General features: G+C 45.8%; 1 protein-coding gene across 1 annotated transcript in view; it reads right to left on the bottom strand.

The window, feature by feature from the left end:
* Positions 1 to 8,299, bottom strand: part of cacna1ab (calcium channel, voltage-dependent, P/Q type, alpha 1A subunit, b) — a 336,628-nt gene that overhangs the window by 302,800 nt on the left and 25,529 nt on the right. The window lies entirely within an intron of this gene.

Raw genomic sequence — 8,299 nt, 5'->3', positions numbered from 1 at the left:
CACACAAACAGACCTTCTGAAGCTGTAACCGCTGCATGTGTTAAAGCCAAAACAACGTCCTCTCACACACAAACAGACCTTCTGAAGCTGTAACCGCTGCATGTGTTAAAGCCAAAACAACGTCCTCTCACACACAAACAGACCTTCTGAAGCTGTAACCGCTGCATGTGTTAAAGCCAAAACAACGTCCCCTCACACACAAACAGACCTTCTGAAGCTGTAACCGCTGCATGTGTTAAAGCCACAACAACGTCCCCTCTCACACACAAACAGACCTTCTGAAGCTGTAACCGCTGCATGTGTTAAAGCCACAACAACGTCCCCTCTCACACACAAACAGACCTTCTGAAGCTGTAACCGCTGCATGTGTTAAAGCCAAAACAACGTCCCCTCACACACAAACAGACCTTCTGAAGCTGTAACCGCTGCATGTGTTAAAGCCAAAACAACGTCCTCTCACACACAAACAGACCTTCTGAAGCTGTAACCGCTGCATGTGTTAAAGCCAAAACAACGTCCTCTCACACACAAACAGACCTTCTGAAGCTGTAACCGCTGCATGTGTTAAAGCCAAAACAACGTCCTCTCACACACAAACAGACCTTCTGAAGCTGTAACCGCTGCATGTGTTAAAGCCAAAACAACGTCCCCTCACACACACAAACAGACCTTCTGAAGCTGTAACCGCTGCATGTGTTAAAGCCACAACAACGTCCTCACACACACAAACAGACCTTCTGAAGCTGTAACCGCTGCATGTGTTAAAGCCAAAACAACGTCCCCTCACACACACAAACAGACCTTCTGAAGCTGTAACCGCTGCATGTGTTAAAGCCAAAACAACGTCCTCTCACACACAAACAGACCTTCTGAAGCTGTAACCGCTGCATGTGTTAAAGCCAAAACAACGTCCTCTCACACACACAAAGAGACCTTCTGAAGCTGTAACCGCTGCATGTGTTAAAGCCACAACAACGTCCTCTCACACACACAAAGAGACCTTCTGAAGCTGTAACCGCTGCATGTGTTAAAGCCAAAACAACGTCCTCTCACACACAAACAGACCTTCTGAAGCTGTAACCGCTGCATGTGTTAAAGCCACAACAACGTCCTCTCACACACAAACAGACCTTCTGAAGCTGTAACCGCTGCATGTGTTAAAGCCACAACAACGTCCTCACACACACAAACAGACCTTCTGAAGCTGTAACCGCTGCATGTGTTAAAGCCAAAACAACGTCCTCTCACACACAAACAGACCTTCTGAAGCTGTAACCGCTGCATGTGTTAAAGCCAAAACAACGTCCTCACACACAAAAACAGACCTTCTGAAGCTGTAACCGCTGCATGTGTTAAAGCCAAAACAACGTCCCCTCACACACACAAACAGACCTTCTGAAGCTGTAACCGCTGCATGTGTTAAAGCCACAACAACGTCCTCACACACACAAACAGACCTTCTGAAGCTGTAACCGCTGCATGTGTTAAAGCCAAAACAACGTCCCCTCACACACACAAACAGACCTTCTGAAGCTGTAACCGCTGCATGTGTTAAAGCCAAAACAACGTCCTCTCACACACAAACAGACCTTCTGAAGCTGTAACCGCTGCATGTGTTAAAGCCAAAACAACGTCCTCTCACACACACAAAGAGACCTTCTGAAGCTGTAACCGCTGCATGTGTTAAAGCCACAACAACGTCCTCTCACACACACAAAGAGACCTTCTGAAGCTGTAACCGCTGCATGTGTTAAAGCCAAAACAACGTCCTCTCACACACACAAAGAGACCTTCTGAAGCTGTAACCGCTGCATGTGTTAAAGCCAAAACAACGTCCTCTCACACACACAAAGAGACCTTCTGAAGCTGTAACCGCTGCATGTGTTAAAGCCAAAACAACGTCCTCTCACACACACAAAGAGACCTTCTGAAGCTGTAAACGCTGCATGTGTTAAAGCCAAAACAACGTCCTCTCACACACAAACAGACCTTCTGAAGCTGTAACCGCTGCATGTGTTAAAGCCACAACAACGTCCTCACACACACAAACAGACCTTCTGAAGCTGTAAACGCTGCATGTGTTAAAGCCAAAACAACGTCCTCTCACACACAAACAGACCTTCTGAAGCTGTAACCGCTGCATGTGTTAAAGCCAAAACAACGTCCTCTCACACACAAACAGACCTTCTGAAGCTGTAACCGCTGCATGTGTTAAAGCCAAAACAACGTCCTCTCACACACAAACAGACCTTCTGAAGCTGTAACCGCTGCATGTGTTAAAGACAAAACAACATCCCCTCACACACAAACAGACCTTCTGAAGCTGTAACCGCTGCATGTGTTAAAGCCAAAACAACGTCCTCTCACACACAAACAGACCTTCTGAAGCTGTAACCGCTGCATGTGTTAAAGCCAAAACAACGTCCTCTCACACACAAACAGACCTTCTGAAGCTGTAACCGCTGCATGTGTTAAAGCCACAACAACGTCCCCTCTCACACACAAACAGACCTTCTGAAGCTGTAACCGCTGCATGTGTTAAAGCCACAACAACGTCCTCACACACACAAACAGACCTTCTGAAGCTGTAACCGCTGCATGTGTTAAAGCCACAACAACGTCCTCTCACACACAAACAGACCTTCTGAAGCTGTAACCGCTGCATGTGTTAAAGCCACAACAACGTCCTCTCACACACACAAACAGACCTTCTGAAGCTTTGTGTGTGAGAGGACGTTGTTTTGGCTTTAACACATGCAGCGGTTACAGCTTCAGAAGGTCTGTTTGTGTGTGAGAGGACGTTGTTTTGGCTTTAACACATGCAGCGGTTACAGCTTCAGAAAGTCTGTTTGTGTGTGAGAGGACGTTGTTTTGGCTTTAACACATGCAGCGGTTACAGCTTCAGAAAGTCTGTTTGTGTGTGAGAGGACGTTGTTTTGGCTTTAACACATGCACATGCACTCCACTTGTGTTAAAGCCAAAACAACGTCCCCTCACACACACAAACAGACCTTCTGAAGCTGTAACCGCTGCATGTGTTAAAGCCAAAACAACGTCCTCTCACACACAAACAGACCTTCTGAAGCTGTAACCGCTGCATGTGTTAAAGCCAAAACAACGTCCTCTCACACACACAAAGAGACCTTCTGAAGCTGTAACCGCTGCATGTGTTAAAGCCACAACAACGTCCTCTCACACACACAAAGAGACCTTCTGAAGCTGTAACCGCTGCATGTGTTAAAGCCAAAACAACGTCCTCTCACACACAAACAGACCTTCTGAAGCTGTAACCGCTGCATGTGTTAAAGCCACAACAACGTCCTCTCACACACAAACAGACCTTCTGAAGCTGTAACCGCTGCATGTGTTAAAGCCACAACAACGTCCTCACACACACAAACAGACCTTCTGAAGCTGTAACCGCTGCATGTGTTAAAGCCAAAACAACGTCCTCTCACACACAAACAGACCTTCTGAAGCTGTAACCGCTGCATGTGTTAAAGCCAAAACAACGTCCTCTCACACACAAACAGACCTTCTGAAGCTGTAACCGCTGCATGTGTTAAAGCCAAAACAACGTCCCCTCACACACACAAACAGACCTTCTGAAGCTGTAACCGCTGCATGTGTTAAAGCTACAACAACGTCCTCTCACACACAAACAGACCTTCTGAAGCTGTAACCGCTGCATGTGTTAAAGCCAAAACAACGTCCTCTCACACACAAACAGACCTTCTGAAGCTGTAACCGCTGCATGTGTTAAAGCCAAAACAACGTCCCCTCACACACACAAACAGACCTTCTGAAGCTGTAACCGCTGCATGTGTTAAAGCCACAACAACGTCCTCTACACACACAAACAGACCTTCTGAAGCTGTAACCGCTGCATGTGTTAAAGCCAAAACAACGTCCTCTCACACACACAAACAGACCTTCTGAAGCTGTAACCGCTGCATGTGTTAAAGCCAACAACAACGTCCTCTCACACACACAAACGAGACCTTCTGAAGCTGTAACCGCTGCATGTGTTAAAGCCAAAACAACGTCCTCTCACACACACAAAGAGACCTTCTGAAGCTGTAACCGCTGCATGTGTTAAAGCCAAAACAACGTCCTCTCACACACACAAAGAGACCTTCTGAAGCTGTAACCGCTGCATGTGTTAAAGCCAAAACAACGTCCTCTCACACACACAAAGAGACCTTCTGAAGCTGTAACCGCTGCATGTGTTAAAGCCAAAACAACGTCCTCTCACACACACAAAGAGACCTTCTGAAGCTGTAACCGCTGCATGTGTTAAAGCCAAAACAACGTCCTCTCACACACAAACAGACCTTCTGAAGCTGTAAACGCTGCATGTGTTAAAGCCAAAACAACGTCCTCTCACACACAAACAGACCTTCTGAAGCTGTAAACGCTGCATGTGTTAAAGCCAAAACAACGTCCTCTCACACACAAACAGACCTTCTGAAGCTGTAACCGCTGCATGTGTTAAAGCCAAAACAACGTCCTCTCACACACAAACAGACCTTCTGAAGCTGTAACCGCTGCATGTGTTAAAGCCAAAACAACGTCCCCTCACACACAAACAGACCTTCTGAAGCTGTAACCGCTGCATGTGTTAAAGCCAAAACAACGTCCTCTCACACACAAACAGACCTTCTGAAGCTGTAACCGCTGCATGTGTTAAAGCCAAAACAACGTCCTCTCACACACAAACAGACCTTCTGAAGCTGTAACCGCTGCATGTGTTAAAGCCACAACAACGTCCCCTCTCACACACAAACAGACCTTCTGAAGCTGTAACCGCTGCATGTGTTAAAGCCACAACAACGTCCTCACACACACAAACAGACCTTCTGAAGCTGTAACCGCTGCATGTGTTAAAGCCACAACAACGTCCCCTCTCACACACAAACAGACCTTCTGAAGCTGTAACCGCTGCATGTGTTAAAGCCACAACAACGTCCTCTCACACACAAACAGACCTTCTGAAGCTGTAACCGCTGCATGTGTTAAAGCCACAACAACGTCCTCTCACACACACAAACAGACCTTCTGAAGCTGTAACCGCTGCATGTGTTAAAGCCACAACAACGTCCTCTCACACACAAACAGACCTTCTGAAGCTGTAACCGCTGCATGTGTTAAAGCCACAACAACGTCCTCACACACACAAACAGACCTTCTGAAGCTGTAACCGCTGCATGTGTTAAAGCCACAACAACGTCCTCACACACACAAACAGACCTTCTGAAGCTGTAACCGCTGCATGTGTTAAAGCCAAAACAACGTCCTCTCACACACAAACAGACCTTCTGAAGCTGTAACCGCTGCATGTGTTAAAGCCAAAACAACGTCCTCTCACACACAAACAGACCTTCTGAAGCTGTAACCGCTGCATGTGTTAAAGCCAAAACAACATGTTCCACCCTGTAGTCAGCCTGTGGGCCAGACGGAGGCAGAATGGAACCCTACTGTTTTTGACCATGGTCCTATGGGCCCTGTTGTAAAGTAGTGCACTACAGAGAACAGGCTGCCATCTGAGCTGCAGACTGATAAATACGTTGAGCAAAGCCTTCAGCACCATCAAGACAACCAACCATAGAACTGACTCATTTAAAGAGAGAGCAAGATCATTTCAATTTGAGAGAAAGAGGGGAGAGAGAGAGAGAGGGTGTGTCTGTGTCTGTCTGTCTGTCTGACTGTGTCTGTGTATGAACATACAAGTGCGCATGCGGGAACTCTTCCGTCCTTGTCGCACGCGTGTGCATCTGTGTCTTTCGCAGCATCATCAGTGTATTACGTATTCATAGCACAACCCCCCTAAAACCAAAACGACCATCATTTATTTACAACAACAAGACTCTTCATTATTCAGGCTGGCCCAGGCCAAACACCAGGTAGGTGGCCTCAGGGCCCAGGAAGGAGAGCATCTTTAAGTAGGACGATACCAGTAGAGTCTGATTCATACCAGTAGAGTCTGATTCATACCAGTAGAGTCTGATTCATACCAGTAGAGTCTGATTCATACCAGTAGAGTCTGATTCATACCAGTAGAGTCTGATTCATACCAGTAGAGTCTGATTCATACCAGTAGAGTCTGATTCATACCAGTAGAGTCTGATTCATACCAGTAGAGTCTGACTCATACCAGTAGAGTCTGACTCATACCAGTAGAGTCTGACTCATACCAGTAGAGTCTGACTCATACCAGTAGAGTCTGATTCATACCAGTAGAGTCTGATTCATACCAGTAGAGTCTGACTCATACCAGTAGAGTCTGACTCATACCAGTAGAGTCTGATTCATACCAGTAGAGTCTGATTCATACCAGTATAGTCTGACTCATACCAGTAGAGTCTGATTCATACCAGTAGAGTCTGATTCATACCAGTAGAGTCTGATTCATACCAGTAGAGTCTGATTCATACCAGTAGAGTCTGATTCATACCAGTAGTCTGACTCATACCAGTAGAGTCTGATTCATACCAGTAGAGTCTGATTCATACCAGTAGAGTCTGATTCATACCAGTAGTCTGACTCATACCAATAGAGTCTGATTCATACCAGTAGAGTCTGATTCATACCAGTAGAGTCTGACTCATACCAGTAGAGTCTGATTCATACCAGAGCTATCTACTCCTCACATAATACTGTACATCCATCCATTACTCAACACACTGCTGGTAGAGTGTATCACTGTCTGAGAGGAGAGCTATCTACTCCTCACATAATACTGTACATCCATCCATTACTCAACACACTGCTGGTAGAGTGCATCACTGTCTGAGAGGAGAGCTATCTACTCCTCACATAATACTGTACATCCATCCATTACTCAACACACTGCTGGTAGAGAGCATCACTGTCTGAGAGGAGAGCTATCTACTCCTCACATAATACTGTACATCCATCCATTACTCAACACACTGCTGGTAGAGTGTATCACTGTCTGAGAGGAGAGCTATCTATTCCTCACATAATACTGTACATCCATCCATTACTCAACACACTGCTGGTAAAGTGTATCACTGTCTGAGAGGAGAGCTATCTACTCCTCACATAATACTGTACATCCATCCATTACTCAACACACTGCTGGTAGAGTGTATCACTGTCTGAGAGGAGAGCTATCTATTCCTCACATAATACTGTACATCCATCCATTACTCAACACACTGCTGGTAGAGTGTATCACTGTCTGAGAGGAGAGCTATCTACTCCTCACATAATACTGTACATCCATCCATTACTCAACACACTGCTGGTAGAGTGTATCACTGTCTGAGAGGAGAGCTATCTACTCCTCACATAATACTGTACATCCATCCATTACTCAACACACTGCTGGTAGAGTGTATCACTGTCTGAGAGGAGAGCTATCTCCTCCTCACATAATACTGTACATCCATCCATTACTCAACACACTGCTGGTAGAGTGCATCACTGTCTGAGAGGAGAGCTATCTACTCCTCACATAATACTGTACATCCATCCATTACTCAACACACTGCTGGTAGAGTGCATCACTGTCTGAGAGGAGAGCTATCTACTCCTCACATAATACTGTACATCCATCCATTACTCAACACACTGCTGGTAGAGTGCATCACTGTCTGAGAGGAGAGCTACCTACTCCTCACATAATACTGTACATCCATCCATTACTCAACACACTGCTGGTAGAGTGCATCACTGTCTGAGAGGAGAGCTATCTACTCCTCACATAATACTGTACATCCATCCATTACTCAACACACTGCTGGTAGAGTGTATCACTGTCTGAGAGGAGAGCTATCTACTCCTCACATAATACTGTACATCCATCCATTACTCAACACACTGCTGGTAGAGTGTATCACTGTCTGAGAGAAGAGCTATCTACTCCTCACATAATACTGTACATCCATCCATTACTCAACACACTGCTGGTAGAGTGCATCACTGTCTGAGAGGAGAGCTATCTACTCCTCACATAATACTGTACATCCATCCATTACTCAACACACTGCTGGTAGAGTGTATCACTGTCTGAGAGGAGAGCTATCTACTCCTCACATAATACTGTACATCCATCCATTACTCAACACACTGCTGGTAGAGTGTATCACTGTCTGAGAGGAGAGCTATCTACTCCTCACATAATACTGTACATCCATCCATTACTCAACACACTGCTGGTAGAGTGCATCACTGTCTGAGAGGAGAGCTATCTACTCCTCACATAATACTGTACATCCATCCATTACTCAACACACTGCTGGTAGAGAGCATCACTGTCTGAGAGGAGAGCTAT

Source organism: Salvelinus alpinus, chromosome 2 (genome assembly GCF_045679555.1).
Source record: "Salvelinus alpinus chromosome 2, SLU_Salpinus.1, whole genome shotgun sequence".
In the NCBI taxonomy this organism is placed as follows: domain Eukaryota; kingdom Metazoa; phylum Chordata; class Actinopteri; order Salmoniformes; family Salmonidae; genus Salvelinus; species Salvelinus alpinus.
Note: the sequence above shows the minus strand (reverse complement) of the source record. Positions and strands in the feature narration are given on the sequence as shown.